This window comes from Oncorhynchus mykiss, chromosome 27 (genome assembly GCF_057628025.1).
Source record: "Oncorhynchus mykiss isolate SJ-2025 chromosome 27, ASM5762802v1, whole genome shotgun sequence".
Lineage (NCBI taxonomy): Eukaryota > Metazoa > Chordata > Actinopteri > Salmoniformes > Salmonidae > Oncorhynchus > Oncorhynchus mykiss.
In genome coordinates, this window is record NC_143048.1 from 37,827,639 (window position 1) to 37,846,887 (window position 19,249).

The following is a 19,249-nucleotide window of genomic DNA, read 5'->3' on the forward strand; positions in this document are numbered from 1 at the left end:
CCATGCTAGTTGGCATGCTAGCTGTTGGCCATGTGGGCATGCTAGCTGTTGACCATGCTAGCTGTTGGCCATGCTAGTTGGCATGCTAGCTGTTGGCCATGCTAGCTGATGGCCATGCTAGCTGATGGCCATGTGGGCATGCTAGCTGTTGGCCATGCTAGCTGATGGCCATGTGGCCATGCTAGCTGTTGGCCATGCTAGTTGACATGCTAGCTGATGGCCATGCTAGTTGACATGCAGGCTGTTGGCCACTGCTAGCTGTGGGCCACCAATAGCTTATGGCCATGCTAGTTGAGATGCTAGCTGATGACCATGCTAGTTGACATGCTAGTTGACATGCTAGCTGATGACCATGCTAGTTGACATGCTAGTTGTTGGCCATGCTAGTTGACATGCTAGCTGTGGGCCATGCTAGCTTTGGGCTATGCTAGCTGATGGCCATGCTAGTTGACATGCAGGCTGTTGGCCACTGCTAGCTGTGGGCCGCCACTAGCTTATGGCCATGCTAGTTGACATGCCAGCTGATGGCCATGCCAGTTGACATGCTAGTTGTTGGCCATGCTAGTTGACATGCTAGCTGTGGGCTGACATGCTAGCTGTGGGCCACCTCTAGCTGATGGCCATGCTACAGAATGGCCATGCTAGTTGATATGCTAGCTGTGGGACACCTCTAGCTGATGGCCATGCTAGTTGCCATGCTAGCTGTTGGCCATGATAGTTGACATGCTTGCTGTGGGCCACCGCTGGTAAATTTATTATAAACTGCTACTTGACTTTGGGGTTATGTGTCTGCAGGTGAGAGTGAGCGAGAGGGGGACAAAAGTGTGTGTGTGTGTGTGTGTGATCTAAAATCTGGCCTGTGGAAGAGTAGAGCCTACTGTGACTCATGTTACCCCTACCCTACGGTTTGATTAGGAGGAAATTTTATGTGTGTGAGTCATTGAGCATGCTCGAAGGAGGGGTACCAGGGTGGGACCCAGCTAGCACAGTGGATCTCGGCCGATTCCGGCTGGATTGGGGCACTCGGCTGAGAGTCAGACTCGGCCGACGTCATGTGACCAGAGTCTGGGCCGCCTTCCGCAGTATTACTTATGGCTAGGATGCGGGGATTGAGCTCGGGCCCATTCCAGTGTGAGTTATCTGGCCCAAATGTATTACTTGGGGCTCGGGCCGATTGGGGCTACTCTCTGGCTACTCTTCTCTCCACATTCCACATTTTCCACATTCCACAAAAATTCCACAAAACATTCCAAAACATTCCACAAAAATACAATTAACATTTAAATGTACTTCTTTAAGAGTCTTGTGTAGTATTTTAGTATTTTGATACTTTGTGCAAGGCAATTGATAAGCATTAAAAACGTTGTGGATGGAACTTCCCGAGTGGCACAGCGGTCTAAGACACTGCATCACAGTGCAAACTGCGTTTCTACAGATGCTGGTTTGAGACCTGTGCCGGCCGTGATCGGGAGACCCATGAGGCGACGCACAATTGGCCCAGTGTCGTCAGAGTTGGGGGAGGGTTTGGCCGGCCTGCCTGGATGTCCTTGTCCCATCGTGCTGTAGCAACTCCTGTGGCGTGCTAGGCGCATGCACGCTGACACGTTTCCTCAGACATGTATTAGTTTTTGTGGATGGGTATAATTTGTATTTATAAAATGAATAATAGTAATACTTCAAATGACTAAATCGGGTCATGGTGGGCATTCTGGTAAAATGCCAGCAGAGTCGGCTGAATTCTGGTAGACGGAATGGGCCGATTCTGGGCTGTCATTCATTTTGATTCCGGGCCGAGTCCGACACCCGATTCAATCACTTCCGGCCCCCCGGAAGAGGGCCGCTTCTGGGCCGATTCCTCATTGCTAGCTGGGTTGTGAGTCACTTATCACACACAGCAGCCTTAATTGTCACTCATAATGAGAATTTGAAACTCTGTGTCTCAGAGAGATATAAAACCAAGGCCTTCTGACCTTAACCCTCAGTGATTTTTACTTACACCACAGACTTACTATTCTCACCCCCCGGTCTTCCTCCCTCTCTCTCCCTTCCTCTCCCCACAACAAGATGTCACGGTTTGACTTCAGTATTCAACGTTTGTCCAGGGAGGGGGGATAAATGTCAAATTTCAACCGATTAGTTTAGGCATTAATTCCGAATGGTTAAGGTTTTGGGTAGGTTTAACCATTTGTTTTAAATAAACTAGTGCCTAGCACCAAGGTTATTATAGTTTTGTGTTTTTTATATTAGATTTTATTTCTTAGAAATTCTGTTTAGTTTCAGTTAGTTTTCCAACATGATTTACTAGTTTTTATTTAGTTTTTTAGTGTGATTTTAAAAACATTTCTATTTAGGTTTTATGTTATTCAGTTTTAGTGATAGGGACAGAAAGTAGCTTATGCATGGGAGGCTAGAAAGTATATCTGTGTAGGTTATATTTCTAGAGCAATAGCATTAGGTCTGGGGAGGATGTTAAATTCTCTTGGACATTTCAATTTTTCTAACAAATGGATTGATGTGGATTGATGAGGAATTTAACATTTCTGTGGTTGAGAGGGATGAGGCAGAATAAATGGCAAGTGAGTCTGCCTCACAACCGATTGGCAAACATACTGCAAATTGAGAAATCATGTGACTAAACTGAATTAAAAGACGAAACTACACTATGGAACAAAGATAAATGACATAAAGAATGATAGTACCTTAAAAAAGAATGGAGCACCTTAAATGTTGGGCAAAAAAAACAAACTGCTCTATCATTCATTGAATCAAATCACAAAACGCACTGATATTGCTAACTACTTCACTGATTTTTTAAAATTGCCAAGATTAGCAAATTTAGGCATGATTTTTCAGCAACAAACGCTGACACTACACATCCAAGTATATCTGACCAAATTATGAAAGACAAGCATTGTAATTTTGAACGCGGGATAATTGCATCAACAACCGCTGAATTGCAGAGCGCCACATTGAAATAATATTAATACAAATATTTATATTCATGAAATCACAAGTGCAATATAGCAAAACACAGTTTAGCATTTTGTTAATCCACCTGTCGTGTCAGATTTTTAAAATATGCTTTACAGCGAAAGCAATCCAAGCGTTTGTGTGAGTTTATCGATCACTAGACAAAACATTATGAACACCTAGCATTAAAGTAGCTTGGTCATGAAAATCAGAAAAGCAAGCAAATGAATCGCTTACCTTTGATGATCTTCGGATGTTTTCACTCATGAGACTCCCAGTTGCACAACAAATGTTCCTTTTGTTCCATAAAGATTATTTTTATATCCAAAATACCTCCATTTGTTTGGTGCGTTATGTTCAGAAATCCACAGACTCGAGCGGTCATGACATCGCAGAAGAAAATTTCAAATAGTATCCGTAATGTCCACGGAAACATGTCAAAAATTTTTTATAATCAATCCTCAGGTTGTTTTTAAAATATATAATCGATAATATATCAACCGGCACTGTCTTTTTCAGTAGGAAAGGGAGAGACGATGGCTCTGTTGCGCAAGCAAAACTCATGCGAACACCTGACGCGATATCTTTCTCGCTCATTTTTCTAAATAAAAGCCTGAAACCATGTCTAAAGACTGTTGACACCTTGAGGAAGCCGTAGGAAAAGGAATCTGGTTGATATCTCTTTAAATGGAGCGAATGCAGGCTATGGAATATGGAGCTTTCAAAATAGAAGCCACTTCCGGGTTTGATTTTCCTATGGTTTTCGCCTGCAATATCAGTTCTGTTATACTCACAAACAATATTTTGACAGTTTTGGAAACTTCTGTCAATTATATGCATATTCTAGCATCTGTGCCTGAGAAATAGGCTGTTTACTTTGGGAACGTTATTTTTCCAAACATAAAAATAGTGCCCCCTAGCTGAAAGAGGTTAATCACCACTTCATTAAGTCAGGATTCCTAATTGACTCAGCCATGACCCATTGCCCATCCAACATTTCCTCATCTCCCACCCCTTCTAATGCGACTAGCCTCGATGCTCCTCCCCCTTTCCACTGCCACGCTACAAAGTTTCTCCCTGCAGGCGGTCATTGAGTCCGAGGTGCTAAAGGAGGTCCTTAAACTTGACCCCAAAAAAACATCTGGGTCAGAAGGCCTATCTCTGACCTTTTAACCTGTTTCTCCTCTCTGGGGAGGTTTCCATTGCTTGGAAGGCAGCCACGGCGTGTCCTTTATTTTTAAGGAGGAGATCAAGCTGATCCTAACTGTTATAGGCCAATTTCTATTTCCCTTGTTATATCAAAAGTGTTGGAAAAACTTGTCAATAATCAACTTACTGGCTTGACGTCTACAATATTCTCTCTGGTATTCAATCTGATTTCCGCTCAGGTTATGGATGTGTCACTGCATCCTTTAAGGTCCTCGATGATGTCACTTTTGCCTTTGATTCGAAGCTATTTTTATTGACTTTTGATACTGTAGACCATTCCATTCTTGTGAGCTGGCTTATGAGTTGGTGTCTCTGAGGGGTCTTTGGCCTGGTTTACTAACTACCTCTCTCAAAGAGTGCAGTGTATAAAATCGGAACATCTGTTGACTCAGCCACTACCTGTCACCAAGGGAGTACCACAAGGCTCGATCCTAGGCCCCACACCCTTCTCAATTTACATCAACAACATAGCTCAGGCAGTAGGATGCTCTCTCATTAATTTATATGCAGATGATAGTCTTATACTCAGCTGGCCCCTCCCCAGATGTTGTGTTTTAAATATTCTACAACAAAGCTTTCTTAGTGTCCAACAAGCTTTCTCTGCCCTTAACCTTGTTCTGAAAACCTCCAAAACAGTGGTTATGTGGTTTGGTAAGAAGAATGTCCCTCTCCCCACCGGTGTGATTACGACCTCTGAGGGTTTAGAGCTTGAGGTAGTCACCTCATACAAATACTTTGGAGTATGGCTAGACGGTATACTGTCCTTCTCTCAGCACATATCAAAGCTGCAGGCTAAAGTTAAATCTAGACTTGGTTTCCTCTATTGTAATCACTCCTCTTTCACCACAGCTGCCAAACTAACCCTGATTCACATGACCATCCTACCCATGCTAGATTACGGAGACATAATTTATAGATTGGCAGGTAAGGGTGCTCTCGAGCAGCTAGATGTTCTTTACCGATCGGCCATCAGATTTGCCACCAATGCTCCTTATAAGACACATCATTGCACTCTATACTCCTCTGTTAACTGGTCATCTCTGTATACCTGTCGCAAGACCCACTGGTTGAAGCTTATTTATAAAATCCTCTTAGGCCTCACTCCCCCTTTCCCCCTATCTGAGATATCTACTGCAGCCCTCATCCTCCACATACAACACCCGTTCTGCCAGTCACATTCTGTTAAAAGTCCCCAAAGCACACATGTCCCTGGGTTGCTCCTCTTTTCAGTTCGCTGCAGCTAGCGACTGGAACGAGCTGCAAAAAACACTCAAACTGGACAGTTTTATCTCCATCTCTACATTCAAAGACTCAGTCATGGACACTTTCACTGACAGTGGTGGCTGCTTCTTACCTTTGTGCTGTTGTCTGTGCCCAATAATGTTTGTACCATGTTTTGTGCTGCTACCATGTTGGGCTGCTGCCATGTTGTTGTCATGTGGTGTTACTATCATGATGTGATTTCTTGTGTTGCTGCCATGCTAAATTGTTGTCTTTAGGTCTCTCTTTATGTAGGGTTATGTTGTTTCGTCGTGATGTGTGTTTTGTCCTATATTTTTATTTAATACATTTTTTTATCCCAGTCCCCATCCCTGCAGGAGGCCTTTCGCCTTTTGGTTGACCGTCATTGTACATTTATTTATTTTATTTTTTATTTTATTTAACCAGGTAGGCAAATTGAGAACAAGTTCTCATTTACAATTGTGACCTGGCCAAGATAAAGCAAAGCAGTTCGACACATACAACAACACAGAGTTACGCATGGAGTAAAACAAACATACAGTTAATAATACAGTAGAAAAATAAGTCTATATAGGATGTTAGCAAATTAGGTAAGATAAGGGAGGTAAAGGCATGGTGGCAAAGTAAATACAATATAGCAAGTAAAACAGATTTGCAGTGGAAGAATGTGCAATGTAGAATTATAAATAGTGGGGTGCAAAGGAGCTAAATAAATAAATACAGTAGGGGAAGAGGTAGTTGTTTGGGCTAAATTATAGATGGGCTATGTACAGGTGCAGTAATCTGTGAGCTGCTCTGACAGCTGGTGCTTATAGCTAGTGAGGGAGATAAGTGTTTCCAGTTTCAGAGATTTTTGTAGTTCGTTCCAGTCATTGGCAGCAGAGAACTGGAAGGAAAGGCGGTGAAAGGAATAATTGGTTTTAGGGGTGAGCAGTGAAATATACCTGCTGGAGCGCGTGCTACAGGTGAGGTCTGCTATGGTGACCAGCGAGCTAAGGGGGGACTTTACCTAGCAGGGTCTTGTAGTTGACCTGGAGCCAGTGGGTTTGGCGACGAGTATGAAGCGAGGGCCAGCCAACGAGAGCGTCCAGATCGCAGTGGTGGATAGTATATGGGGCTTTGGTGACAAAAAGGATGGCACTGTGATAGACTGCAACCAATTTGTTGAGTAGGGTATTGGAGGCTATTTTGTAAATGACATCGTCGAGGATCGGTAGGATGGTCAGTTTTACGAGGGTATGTTTGGCAGCATGAGTGAAGGATGCTTTGTTGTGAAATAGGAAGCCAATTCTAGATTTGGATTGGAGATGTTTGATGTGAGTCTGGAAGGAGAGTTTACAGTCTAACCAGACACCTAGGTAGTTGTCCACATATTCTAAGTCAGAACCATCCAGAGTAGAGGTCGACCGATTATGATTTTTCAACGCCGATACCGATTATTGGAGGACCAATAAAGCCGATGCCGATTTGTTTTATTTATTTGTAATAATGACATTTACAACAATACTGAATGAACACTTATTTTAACTTAATATAATACATCAATAAAATAAATTTTGCCTCAAATAAATAATGAAACATGCTCAATTTGGTTTAAATAATGTGTTGGAAAAGAAAGTAAAAGTAAAAGTGCAATATGTGCTATGTAAGAAAGCTAACGTTTCAGTTCCTTGCTCAAGAACATGAGAACATATGAAATCGGGTGGTTCCTTTTAACATGAGTCTTCAATATTCCCAGGTAAGAAGTTTTAGGTTGTAGTTATTATAGGAATTATAAGACTATTTCCCTCTATACCATTTGTATTTCATTAACCTTTGACTATTGGATGTTCTTATAGGTACTTTAGTATTGTCAGTGTAACAGTATAGCTTCTGTCCCTCTCCTCGCTCCTCCCTGGGCTCAAACCAGGAACACAACGACAACAACCACCCTCGAAGCAGCGTTACCCATGCAGAGCAAGGGGAACAACCACTCCAAGTCTCGGAGCGAGTGATGTTTGAAACGCTATTAGCGCACCCCGCTAACTAGCTAGTGTTAGTGTTCAAATACTGGAGAGTTGAGACCAAATCACGGACGCTGGACAGAGTGGATTTCAGTTGTAACAAAAGACAGTTTTAATGAGTCAGAGATATCTTGTCCCGCAGTTTTACGTGCACGGACCTAGTTCACATAACTCGGCAAGGAGCCAGGTGAAAAAGAGGCCTATACAATGGTTACATACATTTTTATACATAGAATAAAGTAGGTGGAGTCTTGTCGTTTCGGTCTTCTTGACTGGTCGGAGGGTTGGAGGCGGGCCTTGCTCTAGCCAGAGCCGGCCCCATTGGTGCACAGCAAAAGTTCTTTGCTCTTGGGACTGGCCAGTTAGAGGGAGATGAGATGTGTGTTTATATAAGGAAGAGGGGGTCAGTCTTATGGCTGGATGTATGTGTTCTTACTACGGAATGTCTTTGTTTATATGAGCTATGTGTATGAATATTTATATAACACTAGCCATTTCAAATCGGTTTCACCAGCCTCATCTCGGGAGTTGATAGGCTTGAAGTCATAAACAGAGCATTGCTTGACGCACAATGAAGAGCTGCTGGCAAAACGCACAAAAGTGCTGTTTGAATGAATGCTTATGAGCCTGCTGCAGCCTACCACCGCTCAGTCAGATACTTGTATGCTTGTATGCTTAGTCAGATTATATGCAACGCAGGACACGCTAGATAAACTAGTAATATCATCAACCATGTGTAGTTAACTAGTGATTATGATTGATTGTTTTTTATAAGATAAGTTTAATGCTAGCTAGCAACTTACCTTGGCTTACTGCTTTCGCGTAACAGGCAGTCTCCTTGTAGAGTGCAACGAGAGGCAGGTGGTTATAGCGTTGGACTAGTTAACTGTAAGGTTGCAAGAATGGATCCCCCGAGCTGACAAGGTGAAAATCTTCCGTTCTGCCCCTGAACGAGGCAGTTAACCCACTGTTCCTAGGCCGTCATTGAAAATAAGAATGTGTTCTTAACTGACTTACCTAGTTAAATAAAGATTAAGTAAAGGTGTAAAAAAGAAATACAAATTGGCCAAATCGGTGTTCAAAAATACCGATTTCTGATTGTCATGCACACTTGAAATCGGTCGACCTCTAGACCTCCGATTAATCGGTCGACCTCTAGTCCAGAATAGTGATGCTGGATGGGCGGGCAGGTGCAGGCAGCGATCGGTTGAAGAGCATGCATTTAGTTTTACTAGTATTTAAGAGCAATTGGAGGCCACGGAAGGAGAGCTGTATGGCATTGAAGCTTGTCTGGAGGGTTGTTATTACAGTGTCCAAAGAAGGGCCGGAAGTATACAGAAGGGTGTCGTCTGCGTAGAAGTGGATCAGAGACTCACCAGCAGCAAGAGCAACATCATTGATGTATACAGAGAAGAGAGTCAGTCCAATAATTGAACCCTGTGGCACCCCCATAGAGACTGCCAGAGGCCCGGACAACAGGCCCTCCAATTTGACACACTGAACTCTATCAGAGAAGTAGTTGGTGAACCAGGCGAGGCAATCATTTGAGAAACCAAGGCTATCGAGTCTGCCGATGAGGATGTGGTGATTGACAGAGTCGAAAGCCTTGGCCAGGTAAATGAATACGGCTGCACAGTATTGTTTCTTATCGATGGCGGTTAAGAAATCGTTTAGGACCTTGAGCGTGGCTGAGGTGCACCCATGACCAGCTCTCAAACCAGATTGCATAGCGGAGAAGGTGCGCTGGGATTCGAAATGGTCGGTAATTTGTTTGTTGACTTGGCTTTCGAAGACCTTAGAGAGGCAGGGTAGGATAGATATAGGTCTGTAGCAGTTTGGGTCAAGAGTGTCCCCCCCCCCCCTTTGAAGAGGGAAATGACCGGAGCTGCTTTCCAATCTTTGGGAATCTCAGACGACACGAAAGAGAGGTTGAACAGGCTAGTAATAGGGGTTGCAACAATTTCGGCAGATCATTTTTAGAAAGAAAGGGTCCAGATTGTCTAGCCCAGCTGATTTTTAGGGGTCCAGATTTTTCAGCTCTTTCAGAACATCAGCTGACTGGATTTGGGAGAATGAGAAATGGGGAACGCTTGGGCGAGTTGCTGTGGGGGGGTACAGTGCTGTTGACCGGGGTAGGGGTAGCCAGGTGGAAAGCATGGCCAGCCTTAGAAAAATGCTTATTGAAATTTTTAATTATAGTGGATTTATCGGTGGTGACAGTTTCCTATCCTCAGTGCAGTGGGCAGCTGGGAGGAGGTGTTCTTATTCTCCATGGACTTTACAGTGTCCCAGAACTTTTGAGTTTGTGTTGCAGGAAGCAAATAAGAATTTGTTCTTAACTAGTTAAATAAAAAAATCTATTTCACCGTAAATATATTGACAACACACTTTCAACAAGCACAGCATTTACTAAAATGACTGCTAATTGGCTGAGACATTGATGATAAAAATATTGGGAGGGGGGCTGTTAGACTTCAGTGCGGCTTTTGACATTATCGATCATGGTCTGCTGCTGGACAAACGTATATGTTATGGCTTTACACCCATTGCTATATTGTGGATAAAGAGTTTACCTGTCTAACAGAGGGTGTTCTTTAATGGAAGCCTAATGCAGGTACAATCAGGAAGTCCCCAGGGCAGCTGTCTAGGCCCCTTACTTTTTTCAATCTTTATTAACGACATGCCACTGGCTATACACGTCAGCTACTACAGTGACTAAAATAACTGCAACACTTTACAATTGGCTGAGACAATTGGCTGAGACATTGATGATAAAAAGATTGGGAGGGGGGCTGTTAGACTTCAGTGCGGCTTTTGACATTATCGATCATGGTCTGCTGCTGGACAAACGTATATGTTATGGCTTTACACCCATTGCTATATTGTGGATAAAGAGTTTACCTGTCTAACAGAGGGTGTTCTTTAATGGAAGCCTAATGCAGGTACAATCAGGAAGTCCCCAGGGCAGCTGTCTAGGCCCCTTACTTTTTTCAATCTTTATTAACGACATGCCACTGGCTATACACGTCAGCTACTACAGTGACTAAAATAACTGCAACACTTTACAATTGGCTGAGACAATTGGCTGAGACATTGATGATAAAAAGATTGGGAGGGGGGCTGTTAGACTTCAGTGCGGCTTTTGACATTATCGATCATGGTCTGCTGCTGGACAAACGTATATGTTATGGCTTTACACCCATTGCTATATTGTGGATAAAGAGTTTACCTGTCTAACAGAGGGTGTTCTTTAATGGAAGCCTAATGCAGGTACAATCAGGAAGTCCCCAGGGCAGCTGTCTAGGCCCCTTACTTTTTTCAATCTTTATTAACGACATGCCACTGGCTATACACGTCAGCTACTACAGTGACTAAAATAACTGCAACACTTTACAAAGAGCTGCAGTTAGTTTCAGAATGGGTGGCAAGGAATACATTAGTCCTAAATCTTTTCAAAAACTAAAAGCATTGTATTTGGAACAAATCATTCACCAAACCCTAAACCTCAACTAAATTGTGCAATGAATAATGTGGAAATTGAGCAAGTTGAGGTGACTAAACTGCTTGGAGTAACCCTGGATTGTAAACTGTCATGGTCAAAACATATTGATACAACAGTAGCTAAGCTGGGGAGAACTCTGTCCATGATAAAGCATTGCTTACCTTCTTAACAGCACTATCAACAAGGCAGGTCCTACAGGCCCTGTTTCTACCTTCTTAACAGCACTATCAACAAGGCAGGTCCTACTGGCCCTGTTTCTACCTTCTTAACAGCACTATCAACAAGGCAGGTCCTACTGGCCCTGTTTCTACCTTCTTAACAGCACTGTCAACAAAGCAGGTCCTACTGGCCCTAGTTTTGTCGCAACAGGACTACTGTTCAATCGTGTGGTCAGGTGCCTTGGTCAGGTGCCTTGGTCAGGTGCCTTGGTCAGGTGCCTTGGTCAGGTGCCTTGGTCAGGTGCCTTGGTCAGGTGCCTTGGCAGCAGCTAATGGGGATCCATAATAAATACAGATACTGTGATTTTACTGCGATTCGATGTTCCAACATATTGTTCACCATAGGTCTGCTGCAGAGGGACAAGAGAGAACCTTGAGAGCCAGTCATGGAAATAGAAGTGCTGAAAACAAATGGTCTACATATTTAAAAAGAAGATGGAGAATAAGATATGAAGGAAAAAATATTGGAATTTTGATGAAGGTACAGCCAACTAGTGCAAAAATATATTGCGATATTGTCAAAACCATACGATATATGTAACTATGGATGATTTTTTTTCCATTATTGAATATCACCTTGCGTCTGGATTGACCTGGCTGCTCCCCATCCCTCCCTGGACTTCTAAAAGGTCTGTCCAGACTGTGTTGTGTACTTTCCTTACACAGTCTTTTTATCCCAGTGCTGAGCTTGTCGTCGTATATATGTGTGTGTTTTTGTATAAATCTAAATTATTTTGGCTGACTGGCACTGATGTCACAGCTAGTGGCTGCTGACTAACAAAGTACCCCGCCATACTCAGTAATCACAATGGGTCAGAGATACATTTTGTTTTTAAAGCTTCCCCTTTCACGTCTCTTATAGCGTGTCTTGTCTGATTTTACCATATTGGGATGGAGACCTTTTGGATGATGACCCTATATCTGTAGTACCATTTTGTATGTTTATCTCTTTTCATGAGACAGAGAGGAGAGTGAAGGGGAGCTAGAAGGAGACAGAAATAGCCTAGATATTGTGTATGTGTGTGGTTTGATCTCAGTGGCTCTTTGAGGTCGTTGGCTGAGTCAGCATGTTTACACCTCTGTCTGTGAGGCCCCGAGATGAGTGACTGGAGATGTCTGTGTGTGTGTGTGTGAGAAGAGTCAGGCGTTTCTTTTATTTCGTCTGCTAAACAGGCAACCTGTGGTGTGAAACAGAGGTGTTACAATGCAGAGAAAAAGAGTATGAGCGAAAGAGAAGGTAGTTGAGGATAAAGCAGTAGCTCATTTTGAGATAAGGTGGGGAGACTCAACAGTAGCTCATTTTGAGATAAGGCGGGGAGACTCAACAGTAGCTAATTTTGAGATAAGGCGGGGAGACTCAACAGTAGCTAATTTTGAGATAAGGTGGGGAGACTCAACAGTAGCTAATTTTGAGATAAGGCGGGGAGACTCAACAGTAGCTAATTTTGAGATAAGGCGGGGAGACTCAACAGTAGCTAATTTTGAGATAAGGTGGGGAGACTCAACAGTAGCTTATTTTGAGATAAGGTGGGGAGACTCAACAGTAGCTCATTTTGAGATAAGGCTGGGAGACTCAACAGTAGCTAATTTTGAGATAAGGCGGGGAGACTCACCAGTAGCTCATTTTGCGATAAGGTGGGGAGACTCAACAGTAGCTCATTTTGAGATAAGGTGGGGAGACTCATCAGTAGCTTATTTTGAGATAAGGTGGGGAGACTCAACAGTAGATTATTTTGAGATAAGGTGGGGAGACTCAACAGTAGCTCATTTTGAGATAAGGCGGGGAGACTCAACAGTAGCACACAGCCCTTTCTGAGAGGGCAGCTTATAAAGAACTGAGTTTAACTCTGGCATCGTGTGTTTTTATGTGTACTTGAAAGGGGATGTGAAGCTTGACACCCACACAATCTCTTACTTCCCTTAAAGAATGTCAAAGATGTGTCAGGTAACTCTCTTAATCGGTGTCTCAAATCACAGCTCTGTCCTGTCCATATGAATCCCCCTGGACCCACTACTCTGTGTCTGTTTTTGTTTTCTGTTGCCCAGGTAACAGAATGCCTCCTTGTTGCTGCAGTATAGAAACATGGTTATAACCAGCCTGGAGAGAGAGATGGTTTAGCCTCCACAGGTTGTAGGGCAGGGTCAATAGAGACCTGAACTGGGTACCACTATGGAATAAACACAACACAGGATCATCAAAAATGCATTTTATTACAAAAAGGTTCAAATAAGCTGCAAGGGCCAGCAGACTCAGAGTGGCAATCAAAACGGTTTACAGTTTCAGTGTCTCCAGTACATGCAGTTTAAGTAGTGTAGCTCAGGCACAGCAAATATCAAGTTTGGTGTGGGACTTGGAGACAGCAGCAGTTCTGTCCTTTCCCTTCCTCTTGGCTCTCAGTAATGCAGACATTTTAAGAGGTGATGGTCACAATCACACCTGCAATCAATTAACACCAGCAATAAATTAACAGAAATAACCGATTAGTTCAAATAGACCGATAGCAACCTCACAGTTCAGTCTCATGACTACCATATTACATCTAATAGAGGCACCTCCACCCTGGTACAAGATGGACACAGTGATAGATGGACATTCTGGAAAGATGGATGTACAGTATATGCTTAGATAGAGAAGACGAGAAACTAAGTCATTCATGCTTGAAGGAGTGAAAGGGGAAGATGGCAGAAATAGACAGAAGATGAACAGATAGTCTTGCAGTACCAGTCAGAAGTTGGACACACCTACTCATTCAAGGGTTTTTCTTTATTTTTTTACTATTTTATACATTGTAGAATAATAGTGAAGATGTCCAAACTATGAAATAACACATATGGAATCATGTAGTAGCCAAAAAAGTGTAAAACAAATCAAAATATATTATTTTAGATTCTTCAAAGTAGCCACGATCGACACGATCCTGTCTCGGAGCTCTACGGAAAATCACTTCGACCTCATTGCTTAGTTTTTGCTCTGACATGCACTGGCAACTGTGGGACCTTATATAGATAGGTGTGTGCCTGGACTCCAATCAAGTTGTAGAAGCATCGCAAGGATGATCAATGGAAACAAGATGCACTTAAACTACATTTCTAGTCTCAATGCAAAGGGTCTGAATACTTATCTAAATAAAGTTTTTATATATATATATATATATATATTTATTTATTTATATATATAAATACACACACACACACACACACACAATGGTGCAAAAAAGTATTTAGTCAGCCACCAATTGTGCAAGTTCTCCCACTTAAAAAGATGAGAGAGGCCTGTAAATGTTAATCATAGGTACACTTCAACTATGACAGACAAAATGAGAAAAAATCACATTGTATGATTTTTAATGAATTTATTTGCAAATTATGGTGGAAAATAAGTATTTGGTCACCTACAAACAAGCAAGATTTCTGGCTCTCACAGACTTGTAACTTCTTCTTTAAGAGGCTCCTCTGTCCTTCACTTGTTACCTGTATTAATGGCACCTGTTTGAACTTATCAGTATAAAAGACGCCTGTCCACAACCTCAAACAGTCACACTCCAAACTCCACTATGGCCAAGACCAAAGAGCTGTCAAAGGACATCAGAAGCAAAGTTGTAGACCTGCACCAGGCTGGGAAGACTGAATCTGCAATAGGTAAGGAGCTTGGTTTGAAGAAATCAACTGTGGGAGCAATTATTAGGAAATGGAAGACATACAAGACCACTGATAATCTCCCTCGATCTGGGGCTCCACGCAAGATCTCGTGGGGTCAAAATGATCACAAGAACGGTGAGCAAAAATCCCAGAACCACACGGGGGGACCTAGTGAATGACCTGCCGAGAGCTGGGACCAAAGTAACAAAGCCTACCATCAGTAACACACTACACTGCCAGGGACTCAAATACTGCAGTGCCAGACGTGTCCCCCTGCTTAAGCCAGTACATGTCCAGGCCCATCTGAAGTTTGCTAGAGAGCATTTGGATGATCCAGAAGAAGATTGGGAGAATGTCATATGGTCAGACGAAACCAAAATATAACTTTTTGGTAAAAACTCAACTCGTCGTGTTTGGAGGACAAAGAATGCTGAGTTGCATCCAAAGAACACCATACCTACTGTGAAGCATGGGGTTGGAAACATCATGCTTTGGGGCTGTTTTTCTGCAAAGGGACCAGGACGACTGATCCGTGTAAAGGAAAGAATGAATGGGGCCATGTATCGTGAGATTTTGAGTGAAAACCTCCTTCCATCAGCAAGGGCATTGAAGATGAAAAGTGGCTGGGTCTTTCAGCATGACAATGATCCCAAACACACTGCCCGGGCAACGAAGGAGTGGCTTCGTAAGAAGCATTTCAAGGTCCTGGAGTGGCCTAGCCAGCCTCCAGATCTCAACCCCATAGAAAATCTTTGGAGGGCGTTGAAAGTCCGTGTTGCCCAGCAACAGCCCCAAAACATCACTGCTCTAGAGGAGATCTGCATGGAGGAATGGGCCAAAATACCAGCAACAGTGTGTGAAAACCTTGTGAAGACTTACAGAAAACGTTTGACCTCTGTCATTGCCAACAAAGGGTATATAACAAAGTATTGAAATAAACTTTTGTTATTGACCAAATACTTATTTTCCACCATAATTTGCAAATACATTTAATTAAAAATCCTACAATGTGATTTTCTGTTTTTTTTTTCTTTCATTTTGTCTGTCATAGTTGAAGTGTACCTATGATGAAAATTACAGGCTTCTCGCATCTTTTTAAGTGGGAGAACTTGCACAATTGGTGGCTGACTAAATACTTTTTTGCCCCACTGTGTGTGTGTGTGATATATATATATATATATATAACACAGCTAAAAAAAGAGACGTCCCTTTTTCAGGACCCTGTCTTTCAAAGATAATTCGTAAAAAAACAAATAACTTCACAGATCTTCATTGTAAAGGGTTTGAACACTGTTTCCCATGCTAGTTCAATGAACCATAAACAATTAATGAACTTGCACCTGTGGAACGGTCGTTAAGACACTAACAGCTTACAGACGGTAGGTAATTAAGGTCACTTAGGACACTAAAGAGGCCTTTCTACTGACTCACGCTCATCTGCGTGAATGTGCCTTAGGCATGCTGCAAGGAAGCGTGAGGACTGCAGATGTGGCTAGGGCAGTAAATTGCAATGTCCGTCCTAGAGGTCGACCGAGTATGATTTATCAATGTCGATACCGATTATTGGAGGACCAAAAAAGCCGATACCGATTAATCGGCCAATTATTATTTTTTATTAATTTATTTATTTGTAATAATGACAATTACAACAATACTGAAAGAACACTTATTTTAACTTAATATAATACATCAATAAAAATCTATTTAGCCTTAAATAAATAATGAAACATGTTTCAGTAATGCAAAAACAAAGTGTTGGAGAAGTAAAAGTGTAATATGTGCCATGTAAGAAAGCTAAGGTTTGAGTTCCTTGCTCAGAACATGAGAACATATGAAAGTTGGTGGTTCCTTTTAACATGAGACTTCAATATTCCAAGGTACGAGGTTTTAGGTTGTAGTTAATATAGTATTTTTAGGACTTTCTCTCTATATGATTTGTATTTCATTAACCTTTGACTATTGGATGTTCTTATAGGCACTTTAGTATTGCCAGTGTAACAGTATAGCTTCCATCCCTCTCCTCACTCCTACCTGGGCTCAAACCAGGAACACATCGACAACAGCCACACTCGAAGCAGAGTTACCCATCGCTCCATAAAAGCCGTGGCCCTTGCAGAGCAAGGGGAATAACTACTCCAAGTCTCAGATTGCCCGATTGTGCTTTTTTCGCAAATTCGCTTTTGTTAAATCATCCCCCAGCGCTGCATCGATTATATGCAACACAGGACACGCTAGATAAACTAGTAATATCATCAACCATGTGTAGTTATAACTAGTGATTATGATTGACTGATTGTTTTTTACAAGATAAGTTTAATGCTAGCTAGCAACTTAACTTGGCTTCTACTGCATTCGCGTAACAGGCAGGCTCCTCGTGGAGTGCAATGAGAGGCAGGTGGTTAGAGCGTTGAACTAGTTAACTGTAAGGTTGCAAGATTAGATCCCCCCGAGCTGACATGGTGAAAATCTGTTGTTCTGCCCCGGAACACGGCAGTTGGTGGTACTGTTCCTAGGCTGTCATTGAAAATAAGAATGTGTTCTTAACTGACAGATTTCCGATTTTTATGAAAACTTGAAATCGTCCCTAATTAATCAGCCATTCCGATTAATCGGTCGACCTCTAGTCCGTACTGTGAGACGCCAAAGACAGCGCTACAGGGAGACAGGACGGACAGCTGATCGTCCTCGCAGTGGCAGACCACGTGTAACAACACCTGCACAGGACGGGTATATCTGAACATCACACCTGCGGGACAGGTACAGGATGGCAACAACAACAGCCTGAGTTACACCAGGAACGCACATCAGACTTTTAAAAAAACAAAAAATTATTTTACCTTTATTTAACTAGGCAAGTCAGTTAAGAACAAATTCTTATTTTCAATGATGGCCTAGGAACAGGGGCAGAACGACAGATTTGTACCTTGTCAGCTCGGGGGTTTGAACTTGCAACCTTACAGTCCAACTCTCTAACCACTAGGCTACCCTGCCGCCCAGGCTACCCAGCCTGTCAGTTATAGGCAGGTCCTCACCAGACATCACCGGCAACAACGTCGCCTATGGGCACAAACCCCTGTCGCTGGACCAGACAGGACTGGCAAAAACTGCTCTTCACTGACGAGTCGCGGTTTTGTCTCACCAGAGGTGATGGTCGGATTCACGTTTATCATCGAAGGAATGAGGCCTGTACTCTGGAGCGTGATCGATTTGTTGGTGGAGTGTCCGTCATGGTCTGGGGCGCTGTGTCACAGCATCATTGGACAGAGCTTGTTGTCATTGCAGGCTCATCCTGACATGACCCTCCAGTATGACAATGCCACCAGCCATACTGCTCATTCTGTGTGTGATTTCCTGCAAGACAGGAATGTCAGTGTTCTGCAATGGCCAGCGAAGAGCCCGGATCTCAATCCCATTGAGCACGCCTGGGACCTGTTAGATCGAAGGGCGAGGGTAGAAGAGTGGGGTAAGATCTCACAGCAAGAGCTGGCAAATCTGGTTCAGTCTGGTGCAGTCCATGAGGAGGACATGCACTGCAGTACACATTATTCCATATCTGTTAGTCACATGTCTGCGGAACTTGTTCAGTTTATGTCTGTTGTTGAATCTTGTTATGTTCCTACAAAAATTTACACATGTTAAGGTTGCTGAAAATAAACGCAGTTGACAGTGAGAAGACGTGTGAGAGAGAGAGAGAGAGAGAGAGAGAGAGAGCTCTGTCAGTTAGAGGAAGGACAGGAAATACCACAGGAAATGATTTGCAGTTATTTTACAGACACTGATGTCCTTCTTCACACTTTCCCAAATGGTGTCCATTTAACATGCAAAATAGACACGGGTTGTGTGTGTCCCTCCACATAGAGGCACCTACCCACCCCTCTGTTTTAGAAGTACAGGTAGTTGTGTGTGTCCCTCCACATAGAGGCACCTACCCACCCCTCTGTTTTAGAAGTACAGGTAGTTGTGTGTGTCCCTCCACATAGAGGCACCTACCCACCCCTCTGTTTTAGAAGTACAGGTAGTTGTGTGTGTCCCTCCACATAGAGGCACCTACCCACCCCTCTGTTTTAGAAGTACAGGTAGTTGTGTGTGTCCCTCCACATAGAGGCACCTACCCACCCCTCTGTTTTAGAAGTACAAGTAGTTGTGTGTGTCCCTCCACATAGAGGCACCTACCCACCCCTCTGTTTTAGAAGTACAGGTAGTTGTGTGTGTCCCTCCACATAGAGGCACCTACCCACCCCTCTGTTTTAGAAGTACAAGTAGTTGTGTGTGTTGACTCTTGTGACGGGTCAGTGACACCACCTCTGTCCCACAGTCTGTTTCTGGTCTAATGGTTTTTTATGGTTGCAGAATAAAATAGTTCAACTTTGGACTGTTTTCTGCCTGGTACTAATGAGGTCGGTCTTATGCTGATGTGTGACTAGAAAATAAATACAAATAAATGTGTGTCTGTGTAATATGTGAGG

At 42.9% G+C, this 19,249-nt stretch overlaps 1 protein-coding gene across 6 annotated transcripts in view; it reads left to right on the plus strand.

Annotated features, from left to right (window-relative positions):
- Nucleotides 1-19,249, plus strand: part of LOC110507948 (arf-GAP with Rho-GAP domain, ANK repeat and PH domain-containing protein 1) — a 145,157-nt gene that overhangs the window by 8,085 nt on the left and 117,823 nt on the right. The gene's annotated exons all lie outside the window — the stretch shown is intronic.